The following is a 22,974-nucleotide window of genomic DNA, read 5'->3' on the forward strand; positions in this document are numbered from 1 at the left end:
CTTTACCCCACATGTTTGTAAGAATGTGGAAATCAGTGAGCTGGTAAATACTGACCCTTGATCCGCCTGAATTTTGGCTGGAAACCTGACTCCTGCGAATGCTGTCAAAAGCGCGTCTACTGCATCGGTGGAGCGGAGTTCTTTCAGTGGAATTACCTCCGGAAACATTGTAGCCGGACACAGCATGGTAAACCGGTGCCTGGAACCCGACTTTGTCTACTCACCATGTCTACTGTGTCTATGACAAGTCGTCTGAAAGGTTCTGATATTAAGGGCACTACTTTTAGTGGAGCTTTCCATGTTTCTCCTGGTTTACCCGAGTGCTGGCAGGCGTTGCGTTACCTCACAAAGTTTTCAACGTCTTTGAAACAGTTAGGCCACTAGTATTCCATGAGCAATCTTTGATTTTGTTGTGCCTAGGTCGCCAGACAACCCATTTTTATGACAGGAACCCAAAACGACCACCCTCTACTTGGTAGGTCCGACTAACTGATCCAGAATCTTGCCCTTTTGGTCTCTGTAGTGCCGATATAACAAGCCTTCTCCCTCTTGTATCGTCATGTTGCACCTACCAACGCCTTCTTTAGCTGTGTGATGCAATTTAGCTAAGCTGTCATCATTCTTTTGCTCGGCTGCCAGTGACTCTCTCTCCACACGTAAGAGCCAAACAAAGTTCTTTAAGGCCGGTGATAGTAAAGACTCTGTCTCGCTGCATCAGCTGGCTCTCCCCGCAGGCATGAACTTTGACGCATGCCCTGTGATGTGCTTCTGTTGAGCTGGTCAGCTGGCAGGATTTCCTTAACCACTTTTTCATTTCTTGAACCTAGCTCGGTTTTGGTTACTGAGGCTACCTCTCTTGCTACTTCTGCTGGAGTGCCTTTTGCGTTTTCAGCCGAAAGCGATGTGATTTGATGAGCTTGGGATCGCGTCAATGCCTGTACTACGCCCTCTCCAAGTTTCAGCCCCTTTCCATGCACTAACTGATCCGACCGATTCGGAAAAATGTAAGAGTACTGCAGCGACAAGAATTTGGAGACTGCAGCCTCACTCACTAGCTTCCTGAATGGCCCACTGATTTTGACTATCACATCAGTAGACACAAGCTGTGTTCTTCCACAACCTGTTGTTTAATTCATGCTACTTCTCCAGTGAAGTCATCTACCATCACGTAAGACAGATGGACAATGTCCATAGTGGTGGCACTGCCTCATAACACCCGGCAAGGTTTTCCATTAGTATGCAGCTCGTGAAGATATGGGCTTAAAATGCCATGTTCTTGTCTCATTCGTCTACGTAAGAGAAAACTATGCTAAGCTTCCTGCAGTTTACAGCTATATGTCCGAGTTCATGGCGCTTGTAGCAGCGGATCGGTCTACAATCTTCGAATTTGTTTTTCTACTCTTTTTCTACGGTTTCGCCATTTGACTTCTCCTCGCTCTTTTCTGACATCCTTTTCTCCGCCCCTAATGCTCCGGTCGTTTTGTCTGCGATGCCTTGTTGAACGGAAATTGTTTCCACGGTCCGTCTCGACCGTCACAATTTCCGTCCTTGGCGTTCAGCTTTCTACACATTGCAAACTCTTCGGCTAATTTGGCCGCCCTTTCCACATACGTTTCCTCTGTCTTGCACCCACAGCTTCACATATTCTGGGGTGCTTTTGTAAAACTGTTCTATACACATGCATTCAATAATCATGTCTCTGCTGTCGTATGCTTCCACGCTTTTCAACCACGCGACTAGGTTTGCCTTTAAGCCATATGCAAACTCCAGATATCCCTCGCTATCCTTCTTGCCCGTGCTTTTAAACCTTTGCCGAAAAGCTTCGGCTGAAAGGCAGTACTTCTTCAAAAGGCTAACCTTAACCTTCGCATAATCATATGCATCTTGCCCAATGAGTCTGGCGATTGCTTCCACAGCCTCACACGGCAACATAGACAGCAACCGCTGTGGCCATGTACTCTGACCAAAGTTTATCTTCTCGCAAGTCCTTTCAAAATTTCCTAGGAACAAGCCTATGTCATGCCCGACCTGAGATGGGTTGAACAGCGTGCCCATGCGGTATGATTCTGCCTCACTTGATCGTTCCAGAGCCCCTTCACTCACTCGAGACAACTCCAAACGTTTGCTTTCAAGCTCAAGCTGCATTTTTCTTAACTCACAATCTTTCTCTTGTTCCTCTGTCCTGTTATTCTTTCTTTCTCTGTCTGTCCCGTTCTCTCTCTCTTTCTGTCCCATTTCTCTCTCTTCCTAAAGAGATTCTAACCCAATTCCATTGTCCTCCTCACCTGCGAGTTCGAAAATCAGCTTCAATAATTTAAATTTTATCATTTCCTTGTGTACCTCTAGGCCCAGTTCCTCACCAACAACCAACAACTCGTCTCTCAGCAGTGCCGTAAACTCCATGATTGCTGCTTTACTGCCTTAGTCCTGCTTGCTAAACATAACTAGGTAAACACAGCCTAGCTATAACAATCAACAATCCAGCTTCCCTGCTGTCCTAAACTGAACAACCACAAAATGAAGCCTAGAGAGTCAACGCAAGAACCTAGCACTCACTTCAGACTTCAGACACAGCACCACCATCTCAACGCGGCCAGCCAGTTGTAAGAATTGGGATTGGGCGTTCTTTGACGTCGTCGAGGTTGTGGAGGAGACCTCTAACGTTCCAATGTAATATTGGCGTATCCATGTTGTTATTGATATGTGCTGTGTGTTTAGGAGAGAGAAGCTACTTTAGCCCACAGGGCTCTTTCAGGCCCCGTGATGCGGGTTTTGTCCTTTTTGGCGCGCTCCTGAGAACTGCGCCGGGCCTTCGGCGTCTGGGACGCCGACGCACTTTGTGTTGTATGGAGGCGATGGATGTCCGCTCGCGGGTGTTTCGGGCTTCTCTACGCGTGCAGAGGCCCTTAAAGAACTAGAAACAGCAGACCCTGAGGGCTGCTGGATCTTGCTGGGTAGCAAGCCAGCACTAGCTGGTCCCGCAGTAGGGGCGAGTGGCGATGCCACCGGTCCACTCTGGGTGGTCCTAACAGCCGCCGAATACCGTTGTGGCCGTGCCCCCAGCCGTGCCACTTCGGAAAATGTAGGTCCCTGTGCAATAGAAAGACGCTTGCGCGCTTTTTTGAACGAGATATTTTCTTTTATTTTAAGTGTTATGATTTCTTTTTCCTTCTTCCATGAAGGACAGGAGCGAGAATAGGCGGCGTGTTCGCCGTCAAAGTTTGCACAGTGAAGTGGGTCGTTGCAGTTGTCTGCAGTTGTCCGTTGTCATGGGACGCACACTTTGCACAGGTGGTACGGCCTCGGCAGCTCTGAGAGCCGTGGCCGAATCTTTGGCATTTGAAACATCGTCGTGGATTCGGTATGTACGGTCTGACATTAATTTTCATATAGCCTGTTTCGATGCTTTCAGGGGGAGTGCTGGTACAAAAGGTAAGGATCAGGTGTTTTGTGGGTATTTCTTTGTCATCTCGGCGGATCTTGATTCGTTGCACATTAGTGACATGCTGCTCCTTCCAGCCCTCTAGGAGCTCTGCCTCAGTCAGTTCTAGAAGGTCCTGCTCTGAAACTACACCTCTTGTGCTGTTGAGGGAACGGTGAGGGGTTACTGAAATTGGGGTTTCACCAAATGAAACAAGATTTGGCAATTTGTCGTGTTGTATTTTGTCACGAACTTCAAGGAGAAGGTCGCCACTGGCCATTTTAGTAATTTTGTATCCAGGGCCCAGTGTGTCAGTGAGGCACTTCGCAACAACAAATGGAGAAAGCGTTCTTACAGTCCTTTGGTTCGTTTCTGTATGGATCACGTGAAAATGTGGGAAAATATCTTTGCTCTGGGCGAAAAAGTTAAAGGGTTCATCGGTGCGGCCTCTTTTCAAAAGAGGTCGATCAGGTAGCTTGGGGAATGAGCTAAAAGCCATAGAAATTTCTGAAATTTCGGCAGCTGTGCCAGCCACCCACCATGGAGCCCAACACGGGGGCGTGACAAGATTCTGTATAAATGCAGCCTGCCAGCGCCAGCAGTACACAGCCACTATAATCTAATGTATATACCCGAGATTGGATACATTACACACGGTTAACCCTTGCCGCCAGGAAATACGGAAGCAAAAGAAGTGAAGAGAAGACAGGAAAGATGCAAAAGTGGGAGAGAAAGACGAAGATTGGAGAGGAGGACAGGAAAAGGCGACTGCCGATTTCCCCCAGGTGGGTCAGCCTTGCCACCTCCGAGGTGGGTGGGGCTCCGCTGGAACCAACTGGTGCTGCCGCTAGTCCTCCTGCGGCCTGGAAATCAGAAGTGGCCTTCGAGGGTGCTGGCCAGGTCCCGAGGCGAGGCCTGACATGGTCAGCGTGTCTGTGTCACATGGCCCCGTTTGGCATGCAGACGATCAGCGATGAGGCACTGGAAGGAGACACCACCTGTCCGGCAGGCCAGGGTGGGCTAGGACGGAAGTTCCTCGCTAAAACAGGAGCTCCCTACCCTGGCAAAGGCCCTGGATGGCACCTTTGGTCAGCAGCGAGCTTTTGCTTCAGCTGCTTCAAAAGCACTGTGGATCGGAGGTCCGGACGCAAGCTTCTCTTTGATGATTTGCACCACCCGCTCGGCTGCACCATTTGAAGCAGGGTGGTACGGCGGAACCATCATCCGGCGGATTTCGTTCTTTGTCAGCCAGGCCAGGTACTCTGTGCTGGTGAAAGCAGGACCATTGTCGGACACAATGACATCCGGCAACCCCTGGGCGGCGAAGACCTGTCGTAGCGCTGCAATGGTCGCGCCTGCTGATGGAGTGGTGCCAGGTAGAGCCTCCACCCACTTCGAAAAGGCGTCCACCACCACCAGTAAGTTATGGCCCTTTAAGGGCCCCCCAAAATCCACATGTAGGCGGGACCAGGGTCTCTGTGGGAACGGCCAGGAGGTGATTTCCACACGACGCGAGGCTCGCTGATGCTCATGGCAGATTTGGCAGCTCTGCACCAAGTGAGCGATGTCCAGGCCAGGCCAGACCACCAAACATGAAATTGGGCCACCATCTTGGTCTTTTCTATGCCAGGATGACCTGCGTGCAGCAACTTCAGGACCCTGCACCGGAGGCTTTGTGGGATCACCACCCTAGAACCCCACAGTAGGCAGCCCTGCTGCAAGCTCAGCTCAGCGGCCTTGTGGCTAAGGCCTGCTGCACCAATTACTCTCCACGGGACACTACCTTGACCACCTGAGACAAGACTGGGTCCCGGTTGCCAGCCTCAAGGCCCAGGGTATCGCTCGAGGTGATGCCTGCACAGGAACTGCCTTTTCAGGCCCCAGCAGCCCCAACAGCGGCTTGTGGTCCGTGACCGCCTCGGACTTCCGGTCCCACAGATACTGGTGGAAGCGTTCGACAATGAGCATAAGGGCCACACCTTCCTTAATTGTCATCTGGCTGTAACGTTGTTCTGCAGCATGAAGTCGACAAGAAGCAAACGACACAGGGCGTTCCTGGCCATTTTTGTCCCGGTGTGCCAGGACGGCTCACACACCCTACGGCGATGCATCTTCAGTAAGGACGACAGGCTTAGCAGGATCGAAGCGCACCAGCACTGGAGCCTTGGTGATTAGCTCCTTGCTGTGCTGGAAGGCCTGGTCCTACTTCTTCCAGACCCATTGGTGATCATCTCAAAGCAGATGGAGCGGCTGTAGATGCTCCGACAGGTTTGGCAGAAAACTCCTGTAGAAGTTGATGAAGCCCAGGTGCCTCTGAAGCTCCTTCTTATTCTTTGGCTTAGGTGCCTTGAGCACAGCATCAACTTTGCGGGGAGCCGGGGCTAGGCCTGCCTGGGAAATGACATGTCCCAAGTACTCAACGCTTGGAGCTAATAAAACACACTTTTCCGGCTTGAGCTTGAGGCCGGCGTCCTGCAGTCGTGCCAGGACGTTGTGCAGGTTCTGCAGGTGGTCCCAGTCGTCGCTGCCAGTAACCAGGATGTCGTCCAAGTACACCACCACATGCCTCATGCCCCTGAAGAGGTTGTCCATCTCCCTCTGACGTATGGCTGGGGCCAAGGCCACGTCAAACGGTAAGCGCGTGTACTGAAAGAGCCCCAATGTTGTCGATATAATGACATACTTTCCGAAGGCATCCTGGAGCACCAGCTGCTGGTAAGCATCTCTGAGGTCGAGCTTGGTGGACTTCTCTCCACCGGACAACGCTGACCAGAGATCTTCAATCCGGGGCAACTCGTACTTCTCGATGGTAGCAATGGGGTTCATAGTAACTTTGAAATCCTCGCAGATCCTGACTGCCATTTCGCTTGAGGACTGGTACAATGGGAGCGACCCATTCAGACATTTTGATGGGCACCAGGATGCCCTCTTGCTGTAACTGTTGCAGCTCCTGGGTGACCCCGTCCTTCAGGGCGAATGGCAGTGGGTGAGGCTTGAAAAAACGTGGCCGGGCTCCCTCAGGTACATAGATGCCAGCCGTCGTGCCGGCAAATGTGCCCACCCCTGGCTGGAAGAGGAACTTGAACTACGTGAGAAGGCTGGGGACGTCTTTCACCGCGTGCGCGCTGGCTTCCTGGTACTCTGGCAGACAAACGCCCAGTGCATGAATCCAGTTTCGGCCCACCAGCGTCGGCGACGACCCCTTCATTAAGTAAAGGGGAAGGGTTGCCTCCCTGTCACCAAAGCGAAGGCTGACCTGTGCCTGACCCTGGACCTGGGAAAGTTTCCCAGAGTAGCTGCGCAGCATCACGCCCGAAGCCTCGATGGACACGCCGGGGAAAGTACGCTTGAAGAGTTTCCCGGTCATTACTGACACACTGGCCCCTGTGTCCAGGTCCATGGAAATGGGGTGCCCGCAGATTTCGATGGTCAGCATGTACGGCGGCACAGACGACGGTACAATGCCTGTGTGCCTCATGTCGAAAATCGGTGGGTTCTCGGCCACGGCGTGGAGCGTGGCCACGGAAGAACTTGAGCCTGCTGCCGCTTGCCCCCACCGCATATGCTTGCGAAGGCTACCCTGGCCGCGGGCTTGTGTGGTACATGGGCTTGAATCAGGCTGCTGCTGCTGTTTGCTGTTCGTCCTTCCCCTTCGGCATACACATGCTAGGTGCCCAGTTTTCCCGCACGTAAAGCATTGTGCTTGAGAGAACTGGCAATGTGAGGGGGAGTGGGCACCACCACAGCAACCACAGGTACTGTCCTTTGTCGCCAACTTCTTGACCGCCGCTTCCGCCGATGGTGAGCCAGTCGCACGGACAATCTCGCCGGCATCTTTGGCGGCAGCTTCCGTTGCCAGCGCTGCCTTCACGGTGTCGTCCAGCGAGGAGTCGGGAAGCTCCAGGAGTCGCGTCTGCATGGTGGGGTTGTTGATGCCGCAGACGAAATGGTCCCGGAGCAGCGAGCCCAGCTGGTCCCTGAAAATGCAGGCACTCGCGCTAACTCTCGTAGCGCAGCAATGAACTCCCCTTCCTGGCGGCTCCGGTTTTTGAAGTGGAAATGCTCAATTAGTGTGGATGGTGCTGGGCTGAAATGCGAGCGCAGTATGTTGAGCAGCTCACCCAGCGTCTTACCGTGCGGCGTGGCTGGCTTGAGGAGGTCGAGCAAGAGGCTGAAGACGCGGGTCCCACAGCTGGCTAGGAAAATGTCCCGCTGTTTGGCCTCGGGTGTTTCGTTTGCCCGGAAGAACACGTGAACTTGCTCCTCGTAAATTTGCCAGGTGGACCTATCACCCTCGACTGGTTCGAGCCTTCCATACAGCAGCATGACGGCAGCAACGGGGGGCAGTGTTTTGCCGCTCGCAGCGGCGTGGGATGATCTGTGGGTACTCGTCGCCAGTGTCACGAGTATCCCATCATCGTTGCCAGCGTCACAATCCACCCGGGTTCGTGAACAAGGGAGGGCTCGAGGCACCCTCCGTTAGACGGACGCTCCGCAGCGTGTTGGTGCTGAACGATGACTGACCGCCGAGCAGCCGTGCTCGTGGGTGTTTATTGCGGTGCGTTGACCAATGATGCGTCCCGAGCTTGGCAGGCCACCGAGCCTGGCGGCGAACAAACATTATGCCTGAGGGGCCGTCACATGCTTGCTACAAGTAAATTCTTACTTCGCGAACCTGCGTCCACAAAAGCAAGTTACACTCAAAGCACAATAGCGGCAAACATAGCGTGAGTCGAAAATGTGATCTGCCGGTCAAGTGCGTCGGCTTTTATGCATGCGTCATCAATGTTTTCAGAGCACTCATCGGTGCCTTCTTGTCTTCCAGAAAGTGCTGCAGAATTTGCACTGCACATACAATCGGATTACACAAGCTTTGGTGACAACAGACAACACATAGAACCATTCATAATATTCCAGTAAGTTCCAATCATGCAGATGCATCTTTCACTGAGCGATAACTTCAAGTTGTTAGTGGGTGAAATGCAGTCCTTGAGAAAAGGATAAATATGTGCACATGCCAACAGTGACACTCATCTCCTGGTTGCAGGACCATTCAATTTCTTTGATCTCCTCAAATAACGAACTGATTTGAAAATTCCTCTTGTTAGAATGCTCCGTAGCAACATTCTACAACCTCCACTATACAACCAAAATTTCTATAGTGTCGTCTGAAAAGCCCTTTAAGGCGTATTAACTCTGTTCAAATGAGGGAGATATCTGTCTCGCCGCTGCGTAGAGAGTGCACCACGTGACGACTATGTCATCAGGTAGCACGACTCTGCAAATCTCCTCGCAGGGACAGGAGAACATATGATGCCAAGCAAGAAGCCTTCAAGCATCCATCTGCTTAGTGGGAGGAGCTTCGCTGGAAATGTCATATGATTCCACCCCCGTGTGAATACCCCATTAGCATCTTGAGCAGTATGGCTGTTCCAAAGATTTGTAGGTGGCTGGCCAAGTCGCTTACGTAATGTGAAGGTTGTGGGATCATTCCCCACCTGTGGCAAGTTGCTTTTTCATCCACTTTCATTTTCATTAATTTATTGTTCCTTCATTTCATTTATTAAACACAAGTAATTTCCCCTGTGTTTTCCTTGGTGTCAGTGTTTGTTGGCTTCTCTTGAAAACTGGAGTTTCAGGCAACTTTTAAATATTCAAGGTAAGAAACTTCGTATAGGGAGGCTAAGCCATGAACACGGTCTCTGGAGAAACAATGGAAGATATTTTCCTTTGAGAGTGTTGCTCTCTCACTAAGTGACTGCAACGTGGCGTTTCCATAACCACCAGCAACCGGATTGCTTAAATCACTGTTGCCATCGTGGAGCTAGACAAAGCCAGACCATTTCTTTGGTTAATTGGTTTACACCATGCTCATCACAGCTCCATTTTTAAGCCATAGACTCTGCCTGGCAGAGAGTAAGTTTCAGCCATTTGACTTTTGCATGACAAGTATGTTAATTTGGGTCAAGTCATACACTACTAAAATCATGCCAGAAGGCAAGTGACATCACTATACAACTTAGAAACACGACCTGAACAGCTGGAAACAAGTGTCCAACCCAGCAGCTGCTTAACTGCAAGAAATTGCAGTTAAGAAAAAGGAGATTTTACTAGAGGTGTGCAAATACTGAATAGTATATTTCGAATTGAATATCGATTTGAATCAAGGAAAGAATGCTGGCTGTTGAATCAAACATCACAAAATGTTTCGCAAAGTTTAATGCTTACAAATTTCATGCAATAGGGCTGCACCTTCTCAGAAGTCTCCTAGCATTTCATAACAGGAATATAGCATGTTATCAGCAATATAGGTACATATAGATCAAGGCCTATACAGTATGGTCCGCTAGCTCTTACTAAAGGGAACACCAAATAAGTATCTGAGCGCTGATTACAGCACGATTCTGATATATGAACGTCTGGAAAATAGATCTTTTATGAATAGACAATTCTGTTCTAGCACTTGATTCTATTGAATAGAATGAAGTGCTTTTTTTCCGCTGAAACTATGCGGAATTAGTGATGCTTTGTTGTACTGAAAACCAACAAGGTTCTCAGTTTAATAGTAAGCCTGTGTTTTGCGGCAATCATTAATTTATTGCATAGAAAGCTTTGCTTTCCAGTTTTTCTCCAGAATGCAGAAGGGCTATCCCAGCTTTACGACAGGTATAATGTATCGTAAGGTCAATATGTGTGACAGACAAAAAGGCTGCGCATCACGTGACTTGCATTTTCTGTGCTGACAGTAAACAGCAGCCACCGTCTGCTCCATATCATTGTCAAATTCAGCATGATTTGCCATCTGTCAAAAAGATTCTACAATCTTCAGGGTCCCTGCAAGTTGAGGTTACCTCCCTACACCCCCCCCCCACTCCACCCCTTTATCTTCCGCCATCTGTGCCAATGCATGCAACCAGGAAATGCTACTCCAGTGCCTGCCTTGTAAACCTAGTTTCGTGGAGGGTTGCTTGAAGCTACACAAACACACAAAAAAAAGACCGATGTGCATCCATGAACGGTGTCACTGATTAGAGACTGTCATTCGGTGTGTAGCAAAGATGGCAGCCATGAACATTTTTGCCATGTTTGTTGCCATCCTGCTCACTCGCTTTCATTTGTGAGGTCGTTTGTCAGATTTCTGAGTGTTGTGCGGCTGCTACGAATAGTTCTGCTTCAACTTGACAACAAACCGTAACTTAAATCTCCAATTCCCAATGAAGCTGTGCCGATTAAGCCTAGTGACCTAGCCAGTGTGGCCATGACGAAAATTTGCCGCCAGCAGATGAAGCAACCAGCAACAAGCGGCCGTGAAATACTTGCCTCTAGATGTTTATACATGTGGTTCGGTCCCTAGTTCAGGCATGTGGATTGATGGCTGTGGAAGAGATGTGAAGTTCATCGCCGCATATGCAACACGATCTGCATGCCTATCAGTGGCTAGTCGACCCAATCTTTGCACTTTACGAAATACACACTGCTTGTGTTGCCATTTCTGTGACGTCATCCTGATACGCGCTGTGCGTGCCTGAGTCACAGACACGCACTGAGATAAGCGCTGTGCTTTCATTTTCTTTGAGCACTTCTCACACGTCATGTGACCTTTCTGGCTGTATATATCTGTATGACGGAACATTAAAGGATTCATTCTTGGTCATAAGACGACGAGCGTCTATCAGTCTGTCTGACATGGTGTCAGAAGTGGCTATGTCAAAGCTGACTACGATGTAGCGCTGCAACAGCCCGTCAACAAGTGAACGAGCGCCTGCTTCCACAAGAGCAAGTCCTCTCGGCAACAGTCGCCAAGCAACGCTTCAGCATGGCGGGAACCAAGCTTCCTAGGCCCTTCGACTTCCAGAACGCTGCAGACTGGCCCACCTGGATGGACGAATTGAATGACTACAGATTCGCATCCGGACTACATGAGAAACCAGATGAAGTACAAGTAAGGACTCTTCTCTATACAGTGGGCAGAAAGTCACGGGAAATTCTTCGGTCGCTAAACGTCAAAGACGAAGAAATGGAGGACTTCAACCTCATAAAGTCAAAATTTAAGGGCTATTTCGCCCATACCAAGAACACAGTCTACAAGAGTGCTCACTTTAATCTACGCCGCCAACAACTGGGAGAAACAGCAGACCAGTTTGCAACTGAGCTTAACAGGCTAGCAGACCGATGCGAGTTCAATGAAATGAATGAATGCCTAATGAGAGACCACTTCGTAGTAGGACTACAAGACGAGCTTCTCTCAGAAGAACTACATATGGATCCTAATCTCATGCTGAGCACTGCTTTGGCAAAAGCGCATACAAGCGAAACGGTAAAGAAACAGCAAGCCGAGCTAAAAGAGCACGAGGGCACTATCTCAGAAGCTTGCGTCGCCGCAGTGAAGCAAAAATGAATAAAGGGAAAGTCAGATATCCACCCGTTCGTAGCAATTGCTACAAAGGAAACCCATACGGGTTCCTCGAAAGAAAAGCCTCATAGTTGAAAAAAGTTCGTCCTGATCCTTTGCTTCGGGTTGTCGACAAATTCGACTTCGCCCCGCCATCTGCTAGCCGCCTGGTTAGCTGAGATGGTAAAGAGGCTGCCCCGGAAAAGCGGTGGTCCCGGGTTCGAGTCCCGGACCAGAAGGACTTTTTCTTCAACTATGAGGCTTTTCTTTCGAGGAACCCGTATGGGTTTCCTTTGTAGCAATTCCTGCGAACGGGTGGATGTCTGATTTTCCCTGTATTCATTCTGTCCACCTTGCGGGCTTCCGCAGAACTACGTCAAGTAAAGCAAAAAGTTTACACGCGATCAGAAGCCAGCTCATTGTGGAAAGTTCTGCAATTTCTGCGCTGGAACATTTCATCCGAGGAGCAGTTGTCCAGCGAAACAAGAGAGGTGCAGGTTTTGCCGAAAATTGGGCCACTTCAAAAAAGCGTGCCGAAAAAAGAGGCAAGCAGACGGGAATCTTGATGACATTGCTGAAGCTGATAAATTTCTTGGCACGGTCGAACAGTCGGCGAACACACCATCTGAGCACTTCATCACCGTACTGATAAACGACCATACGCTCCGCATGAAAGAAGATATGGGAGCCGAAGTGACAGTCGTGAGGAAAAATTACCCGTCACTTTTATGTTCTCTGGACAAAGCAGGTGATCGTTAAGGACCGAACAATGCAAGCATTCGTACGATAGGAAAGTTTGACGCTGAGGTAGCTTGGAAAGAAAACTGTTCAAAGCAGACCATTTTTGTTGTGCACAACTTGCACACGCCCTTGTTGGGACTGCCAGCTATCAAAGCCGTAGGAATCGTTCACTTCCTAGATGACTTAGAAACTGCTGACGACATTGTAAGCAGGTATCCTAAGATATCCCAAGGCATGAGATCCATATCTGGAGGACATACCATACGTCTCGTGCCGAATGCAACACCGTACGCCCAGTCTACACCCAGACCGATTCCCATTCCCTTGAAGGAAAAAGTCAAGCAAGAACTGGACAGGCTAGAACGAGAAGAAATGATACAAAAGGTCGAAGAACCTACAGAATGGTGCACTCCTGTTGTACCCGTAATGAAGCCATCTGGAGCAGTAAGGATATGCGTCGACTTAACTCAACTTTACTAATTTGTCAGACGGGAGCATCATCAGCTACCAAAGGTAGAGCAAGTTATGGGAACCTTCGAGGAGGCCAAGGCCTTTTCTAAACTGGATGCGAATTCTGGATTCTACCAGATAAAGCTTTCCGAAGAGTGTCAAAAGCACACCACTTTCAGTACGCCGTATGGGCGGTACTGCTTCCGCTGGTTGCCGTTTGGGATCACATCCGCACCAGAAATTTTTCAAAAAGTTTTCGCAGGTCGTCGAAGGCCTGGATGGCATACTGAACTACATGGACGACATTCTGGTGTACAGCAAGAACAAAGAACAAAGTGGAACATGACAACCGCCTTCATAACATTCTCGACCGACTGGAGCAAACAGGAGTAACCCTAAACAGGGAAAAACGTTGTTTCGCTGTTGAGCAAGTAGCATTCCTGGGCATGATCATTGATGCAAATGGTGTGCACCCAGATCCTGAGAAGATCAGAGCAATCAAGGAGTTGCCTCGACCCCAAAATGTCGCTGAGGTTCGTTCCTTATTAGGCATGATGAGCCACCTCGCAAGGTTTCTTCCTGATGCTGCGTCTATATCTGCGCCTTTACGCAGGCTCCTCAACAAAGGCAGCGACTGGTGTTGGGGAACTCAATAAGAGGAAGCTTTTGAGAAGATCAAGACTACCCTCAGCTCGAACAGATGCCTGGCAAGGTACAACCCCATGTACTCGACAATCGTTTCAGCGGACGCGTCTTCGCGAGGACTTGGCGCCGTACTACTCCAGGATCAGCCATCTGGCGAAGGACGTCCTGTAGCATATGCCTCCAGATCGCTCACGAAACAGAGCAGAGGTATTCACAAATCGAAAAGGAAGCGTTGGCTTCGACCTGGGCAGCAGAACGCTTCGACGAATTAGAGAGGCCTCACGTGTTTCTCTGAGACAGACCACAAGCCCCTCCTTCTGCTACTGGGTCGCGATCTTCTCAATTCTCTTCCACCAAGAATCCAAAGGTTCATGATCCATCTTATGTGGTACTCGTTCACGCTCACACACGTCCTGGGTAAAACCATCGCGAAATCGGACACGCTTTCTGGAGCCAGTGATGAACACGGGACTGTCTATTGGGGAACTGTCTGAAGCTGACGTTTCGGCTCACGTGGATGGAGTCGTCTGATGTGCGCTCTTAGATGACATGCTCGACTGCATACGCTCAGAGCAGGCAACGGACCCCGAGTGCGCATCGTTGCTCAAAGCTTGCATGCAAGGTTGGCCCGCAAAAGACCGGCTACAGCAAGTTCTCAAACCGCTCTGGGCTCATCGTGGCAACATCACGGTTTGCAAGCAGTGGCTTCTAAAGGACTCCAGACTAGTAATCCCAAGAGCTCTGCGGAAAGAAAGGCTTCAGAGAATCCACGAAGGGCATCAAGGCATTGTCCGCTGCCGCGCAAACGCTAAGGAATGAGTCTGGTGGCCAGGAATTAGCCAGGAAATTGCAACAATCGTAGCCAACTGCCAAGCTTGTGCTGCAGAGCGGACCCAATTTTCCTAATCGATGATGCCATCTGAAACAACGGAGCTTTGGATAGGGATACCATTCCAGGTATCCTGAGCTGGCCCTACAGGATCAAGGAACATCGTCACAGGTGGTCATCCAGCATTTGAAAAGCATCTTCGCCAGGCATGGCATCCCGAAAATGGTAATATCAGACAATGGACCACAGTTAATCTTATTTCCTTTCATTGATTTTGCAAGAAAATATGGCTTCAAGCATGTCACAACGAGCCCTCGTTACCCACAAGCTAACGGCGAAGCTGAGCGTATGGTAGGGACTCTCAAAAGACCACTGAAGAAAGTGCCAGACCCATACATTGATTTGCTGAATTATAGAAACACACCTGGCCCAACCAGCTATAGTCCAGCACAACTGCTTATGAGCCGCCGCCTATGCTCACGAGTGCCATGCATGCCATCGGCTTTAAATCTGCGAGTGGTAACCGTTGCTTGGAAAAAGCAGGACGTAAATTACAGACAGAAACAAACGATCTATTTTGACAGACGTCATGCTGTGAGACCTCTTCCCAGTTTATCCGCAGGCAACCAAGTATGGCTGAGAGACAGATGCGCTGAGGGCACAGTCCTTCATCCTTCCTCAACACCAAAATCCTACTGGGTCCAGACTACAGAGAGCACCGTACGCAGAAACAGAAGACATCTGTTCCTGCTCCCAAACGGAGGAGAAACCAGTCCCATCTCAGCCGAACAGGCTCAACAAAGCAGCCTGCCAACGGACACACCGATAACGAGGACATCGTGGCTAAGCAATTGTCCGACACCCAAGAGACCCTTCCACCGAACGAAACTTCGAGACCAGAGCAAAGAACGACGCGACATGGGTGCGTCATATGAGTGCCGAAAAGACTCGGCATTGATTACTGCTTTCTAGAGTGCTTTCCTTTCTTGGTAGGCACACAGTGCTTGTAAAATGGGGAAGATGTGACGTCATCCTGATACGCACTATGTGTGCCTGAGCCACAAACCAGCGCTGAGATAAGCGCTATGCTTTCATTTTCTTTGACCAGTTCTCACACAAGTCATTTGACCATTCTGGCTGTACATATATATCTTTATGACGGAACATTGAAGGTTTCATTCTTGGTCATGAGACAACGAGCGTCTGTCTGTCTGTTTGACAATTTCTTCTGGTTGGGCGTCGGTGGCTAATCGACCCAATCTTTGCACTTTACGAAATACACACTGCTTGTGTTGCCGTTCCCTTTGGTTGGGTGTTGCATTATCATTTCGATCGGTCCTGTCAACCTGGAAGAACCTTGTACTGGCAGAGGTGACCCCTGCCAATATGGTGCCATGAGTTTTTGTAATCCCCGCATTGAGCTCACGTCGGGGAGTGCTTGCAGTGACAAAGTGCGCTTCTGCATTAGCTGGGGCAGCCCATTCATGTCGCACAAAACGGTCCAAGTTCAGTTGATAATTCATTTATTTATTCATTTATTTACTTACCTCACAGGTTCCCAAAGAAGCATTGTGTGAGAGGAGGATGCAGGGAATTAGCAAAAAGAAAGGAGTACAAAGAAATTATTTACTGTTAGCAAGTAAACGTGAAAGAACAAATATCTAACAATATAAATAATGCAAGAAATGAAGCAAAATGACTGTGTGAAGTAATAGAAAAGGAGTACAAAGAAATTAGACAAATAGTAGCTGGTGAAGATGAAAGAACAAGTCTCTAACAATGTTAACGCAACACAAAACAAACAAAAAAAAACCATACGACTTCACTAAAAGTATTTACTTAGGTGCGCAGTAAGGTTTAGTTGTGATGAATAATGGAAATAATATGCATAAGCGTGCCTTGAAGGATACAGGATCAAGAATGTCAACTATGTCGTTTGGTAGGTTACTCCAATGCTGAATGACACGTGGTAACGTGGAGGAATTGAAAGCATTAATTTGGCCAAAGATACACTGGAAACTGAGATTATGCGTTTGCTCAGATGTACAAGATGGATGAGTGAGGCGGCAGGGTGGATGGGCGCGTGCTATGGACTATTTTGTGAAACAGACAAAGTAATGCTATACTGCTTCGTGATTCAAAATATGAGAGGGATAAAGATGACTTAATGCTACTCATGCTAGAGTCGGGGTGATAATCTCTGACAATGAAATGAGCGGTGCAGTTTTGGACTAACTTGAGAGTCGCGATTAGGTCAAATCAGTTGTGCCTCCATTTTTGAAAATATTCAAGTCATTGCAAGGCACAGGAATGAGTACGTCAGGATATTTGTAGTAGTTGCAGCAACAGCAAAACATGTGGTCAGTAAGTAAGCCATCAGTAGCTCTGTCGGACAACTTATAAGAAGTTATCCTATTTTGAATATGCAGGTGAATTGCGTGCCTACTTAGTCACGCTTTAGTTTTTTTTTTAAACTTTGGTTGTGGGCCCTAAAGCAGATCTGAGATGCATCATGGCCACTTGGCTTTTTGATAATGGATATGTTTCTGTGGATGTATATATATTTCGTGTTTTTTCAAAATGTAAATTTAGATTGATGTCACTCAGCCTCATTCACGTTCATTTCCTTCACATCGTGCTTTCTTGCTGTGAAATTACATCATTGATTACCGATGAGCCTGCTCACATAGTAATTTGCTTTTGAAAAAACCACTTGAAATTCACATTTTTGACATGTGTATGTGTTTTAGCCATTGGATTGGCTTGGTTACACCACGACTGGTGAGCCAATGCATTGATGCCACAATGGCTGGGTATTAGCGACAATGCAAAAAGAGCGTAAATTACTGTTGTTCTTGTGCCACTCGTTGACACGGCAAGTTGCCAATGGGCCATTCAAATCTGTGGGATACTTTTTGCTAGCCTCTCAATGCATCATGCTTATGTTTCTTTTACATATACCAGATCACGATTTTTTCCCACCGATATCCGCGCTATGCTTATAATGAATGTCTGGTACAGCAAAGGCATTATCATGCCAGGTGCAACTTTGTTACAAGGAGGCTCGATGGTATGGGCATAATTTTCTACATAGACTCTGAAATGTTGGTGGCAGGTGTATGTTGTTTTTCTGACACCAAGAAAATTGAAGAAAGTTTGTGCAGCTGTTCAAAGAAGAAACTTGGGCATCATTGCTGTTGTAGTGCAATCGTCATAGCTATGTTACTGATTGCAGGATGCCTTGTGGGTATATTGGCCAGACTGGCGGGTGGGTGAATGTTAGGTTGAGGGAGCAAGTGCTTTCCTTCAGGAGAAAGGCCCACACTTGCCCACTGGAGAAAGGCCCACTGGGCAGACACCTTTATATCGCGTTGCCACAGTGCCCTCTGGAGCTCCCTGGGCGTCGCAACAATACCGTCTTGACAGCTGTAATTAACCATGACTTCTCACAAAAGCCTTGCAGAAGCTGCAGCACTTACCTTTGTACTTATGTGCAACAGTCCAGAGGGGAGGTAAAATGGTAGGGAGGAGGTAGGACGAGTAAGCAGAGAATCGGCAGAAGCGACACAGTCATAAAATGAGTGAATAACAGCCTTGACACTCTGATTGCAGCTTTCGTGCATGGGAGGAGAGGAAAGGTGACGTAAGAAGGCAAGGAAACGCAACTACGAGACATGAAAGTTGTGGACAAATTATGTAAATTCAATTTTAAGATGGTACGGTACATTTATGCCATTTCTGAAGAATATCCTCCGATGATTGCGGTACCATTCCTTAATGCAAAATTTGAGCGCATCTCTGTACGTGTTTTCATTGCGTGATATATTGAGGCATCATGCCAATCACTGCACTGACTGGCAGAGCCACGACGTGTGGCGCTGTACTATAAAAATCGTCCACACAGTTGTTGCTTCCCAGCAACTGCAGCTTATGCAACCGTAATTTTTGCTGGGTAATGCTTGCGACAAATGCTATGCGAAAAGGCGAGCTTTCCGCTTTCTTTTTTTTCCTTTCCCCCACCGGCTTGAGATAACTTCTTATTCTAGCATGTACACTGTCCTTAGCAGAGTGGAATACTGCACACATAAGGCGCACAAGACAGCACAGTCCCTTCACTGCACCCTTCGCTGCAATTCAGACCTCCGGCAGGACTGCGCCGACGCGAAGCGTCTCTTCTGTGTCGGTTGTGGCTGGGAGTCGCCTTCACGAAAGCTTACGCATCACTAATTCGAATGGCTGATAGTCCTGCATGTGATGTTTGCCGATGCGAGGCGATTGATCACTTACTGTGTCACTGTCCTCAATTTCAAGCACAAATAGAATCTTTGTCCAACAAATTGAGGAAACTAGATGATCGTCCTCTGAGTGAACAGACATTACTAGAGCACCGTCCCCTCCAGTGATCGGCTCAGAAGGCAGTGAAGGCACTTTTGTACTTTCTGAGAACGTCTGGTTTGCATGAGTGACTTTGACCCATTGACTATCTGTGCACGTCTCTATACCATCTCTCTTTCTCTTCTCTCTTCCCCTTCTCCCTTGCCCCAGCGTAGGGTCGCCAACCAGACTCTTGACTGGTTAACATGCCTGCCTGCCATTATATATATATATATATATATATATATATATATATATATATATATATATATATATATATATATATATATATATATATATATAATGCGATGAGGTTTGGTCTCGTTCACGACATTGTGGTACGCTAGATAAAACAAGCACTGCAAGGGCTGTCCGAAGCACGAGGTCGCTCGAGATCACGGCACAGCCCTTCGTCTTCCTCTTCAGACGGCACATATGCAGGGGTGCGTCTGCTTCATTACAATGCCCCGGGAGCGAAGCGTAGCCATCCTGGCGACTCAGGGCGCGGAGAAGATGAGTGGGTCGTAGTACGGTTTCAGGTGGTTGACATGCACTGTCTCTCGCCCACGACGACGCAGGTCTGGTGACACTGTGAGTGTCTCGACGATGTAGTTGAACGGTGAAGTGGCCTCGATTATACCGTATGGACCGTGATAACGCGCCAGGGGTTTGGAAGAAAGGCCAGGAATGTTGGCTGGTATCCAAAGCCACACAAGCGAATCAGGAACAAAGTTGTGCGGTGGTTGATGAGCACGGTCATGTCTTGTCTTTTGACGTTCTTGAGTCTCACTAGTCAGGGCACGTGCCAGCTGACGGCAATCTTCAGCATATTTGGCGACTTCGGAAAGCGGAGTATACTCTGTAGCGTCAGGTTGGTACGGGAGTATGGAGTCCAAAGGGCATGAAGGCTCACGGCCATACACAAAGAAAAAGGGGGAAAAGCCGGTGGTCGCTTGCGCCGTGGTGTTGTACGCGAACGTAACAAAGGGGAGTACGGTGTCCCAGTTGGAGTGGTCGGATGAAATATACATCCGCAACATGTCGCCAAGTGTGCGATTGAAGCGCTCGGTCAGACCGTTGGTTTGGGGATGGTACGCGGTCGATTTGCGATGAATTATCCTGCACTCAGCGAGGAGGGCTTGGATGCCCTCCGACAGGAAGACACGGCCCCTATCACTCAGTAATTCTCGGGGAGCACCGTGGCGAAGAACAAAATTGTGAAGGACGAAAAAACCAACGTCATGCATGGGCGGTCGCTGCTGGCAGTGCTGCAGTCTCAGCGTAGCGAGTAAGGTGATCTACGCCGACAATAATCCACCGATTTCCACGCCCGCTGCATGGAAACGGGCCGTAGAGGTCGATGCCGACGCGGTCGAACGGACGAGACGGGCATGGTAGCGGCTGCAATGGTCCTGTGAAACGCTGTGTAGGTGTCTTGCTTTGTTGGCATGTAGTGCAAGACTGAATGTACTTTTGCACAAAGTTGTACATGCCTCTCCAATAATAGCGCTGACGCAACCTTGTGTAAGTTTTGAGGACGCCGGCATGAGCGCTTAGGGGGTCAGCGTGCAAAGACGCGCAGACGTCAGAGCGCATATGACGAGGTATAGCGAGGAGCCATTTGCGTCCGTCGGGCATGTAGTTTCGGCGATATAGAATGTTGTCCCGCACTGAAAAGTGGGTTGCTTGGCGAAGCAGTGCTCGTGTCGAAGGGACATCAGACGGAGCAGCAAGGTAGTCGAGTAACATTGCAAGGGATGGGTCCTTGCGCTGCTCTGTGAGCATGTCAGGGATGGTGAACGGCGACAGGGTGGACGAGGAAGCTGACAATGACGCCAAATCAGGCGTCAGTGGGGAGCGAGAGAGCGCATCAGTGTCGGAGTGCTTGCGACCGGAGCGGTACATGACGCAAATGTCATACTCTTGCAAGCGAAGCGCCCAACGTCCCAAGCGTCCAGACGGGTCTTTCAAGGAAGAAAGCCAACAAAGGGCATGGTGGTCAGTAACAACGGCGAAAGAACGGCCGTAAAGGTATGGACGAAGCTTGCTTAATGCCCAGATGATCGCTAGACACTCCTTTTCTGTGACGGAGTAATTTAATTCTGTTTTCTTTAGGGTACGGCTCGCATAAGCGATGACGTATTCATCATAGCCAGCTTTCCGTTGCACTAAGACCGCGCCAAGGCCAACTCCGCTGGCGTCAGTATGGACTTCCGTGGGAGCATCAGGGTCGTAGTGGCGAAGAATCGGTGGTGAGGTCAACAAGTGGCGCAATTGCTGAAATGCTGCATCACATTCAGGTGACCATGCTGCTATGCCGTTGCTGGTGGAAAGTAAACTTGTCAAAGGCGCCATGATGGATGCGAAATTGCGTACGAAGCGACGAAAATAAGAACATAAGCCAATAAAACTTCTGAGGGTTTTGATAGACGTGGGCCTTGGGAACTCAGCAACAGCGCGGAGCTTGTCTGGATCCGGGAGGACGCCGTCTTTTGAGATAACGTGAACCAATATGGTTAGCTTTCTTGCAGCAAAGCGGCACTTTTTGAGGTTAAGCTGTAGACCGGCAGAGGCGAGACAGGTCAGAATGTCATGCAGGCGAGCGAGGTGCGTCGGAAAATCCGTTGAAAAGATGACGATGTCGTCGAGGTAACATAAACAGGTCTTCCATTTGTGGCCACGAAGGATGGTGTCGATCATACGCTCAAAAGTAGCAGGCGCGTTGCACAACCCGAAGGGCATGACGTTAAATTCGTGGAGGCCATCGGGTGTAACGAATGCGGTTTTCGAGCGGTCAGGCTTGGCCATCGGAACTTGCCAGTACCCGGAGCGCAGATCCAAGGAACTGAAGTATTCTGCGCCTTGTAATCGCATTTGGTGGAGGTTACTGAGATCCTTCGCCTCGTCCTGGAGCTCCGCACTCGAACCCTGCCAACAAGATCGCCTTGCACTATGCCTGATCCCGCCACCTCGTTACCACGCACCTCCACCAAATGCGATGAGGTTTATTCTCGTGCACGACGTTGTGGAAGGCTAGGTAAAACAAGGCACTGCAAGGGCTGTCCAGAGCACGGGGTCGCTGGAGATCACGGCACGGCCCTTCGTCTTCCTCATCAGACGGCACATACGTAGGGGCGCGTCTGTTTCATTACAATATATATATATATATATATATATATTGTAGAAGAGTTAACTGCTGGGCTAGTTGGTGATCTTGCATACTGAAAAGATTTTGCGCCAAAAAACACAACACACACAAGAAAGACGACAACACCACGGGCGCTACTTCAACTGTTTAATGAGGGTGAAAGCACTCGACATATATAGCCTTCCAAAACACCGCGCATGCGTACAAGGCAACATGGCGTACATAGTTTTATCAAAGTAGGCGTGATAGAAACTTCAGCTCAGGCTCGTAAAGAAAAACCAATGTGTCACTAACACAGTTAGGACCCGCTTTCTTGATGTAGAAGGCTTCGAATGTTTCACGCGATGTCTGATGTTTGCCGCTACCCAAAATCCTCGCTTCGCGGAACCGTGGAACGCAATCGGTGCAAGCCCTGCAGTGATCCACTAGTCGCTCACCTTCATTATTTTTTTTATTTTTACATATTATTTTTTATTATATCGTCTTTCTTGTGTGTGTTGTTTTTTGGCCCAAAATCTTTTCAGTACATATATATATATATATATATATATATATATATATATCTTCCCGCGCCGGCCAGTGCCACTGCTGCCACCGATGTGTGGGCGTCTTTCATCACACACAGTGCTCCGCGTTTGCTCTTTCGTTCTTCACTGTGCTCGTTCACTCACGTACGCCAAGGGAAAACGCCGACAGTCACCACGGGAACGGCCGCGTAAGAGCTGTGCTCTAATAAACACCGTGCAAATTTCTCAAGTGCACAACTGACGTAGGGCGTGCAGATGCAAAACTACATTAAAGCACCACAGCATCTAAATAACACTACGGAAGTGGCTGCACGTCAAATCAACACTTCAGTGCCCGCTGCTGTGGCTTTGTGGGTAAGGCATTGCTTCAGATTGCAGTTTTGATCTTGTCCATGGCAGCTGCATTTCACCGGAGGCCAAATACAATAACGCTTGTGTGTATATATT

General features: G+C 48.9%; 1 protein-coding gene and 1 pseudogene across 4 annotated transcripts in view; both read left to right on the forward strand.

Moving 5' to 3' along the window:
- Positions 1-22,974, forward strand: part of brun (trafficking protein particle complex subunit brun) — a 663,235-nt gene that overhangs the window by 472,057 nt on the left and 168,204 nt on the right. The gene's annotated exons all lie outside the window — the stretch shown is intronic.
- LOC139047470 (uncharacterized) lies at positions 11,238-13,350 on the forward strand (annotated as a pseudogene).

This window comes from Dermacentor albipictus, chromosome 7, assembly GCF_038994185.2.
Source record: "Dermacentor albipictus isolate Rhodes 1998 colony chromosome 7, USDA_Dalb.pri_finalv2, whole genome shotgun sequence".
Lineage (NCBI taxonomy): Eukaryota > Metazoa > Arthropoda > Arachnida > Ixodida > Ixodidae > Dermacentor > Dermacentor albipictus.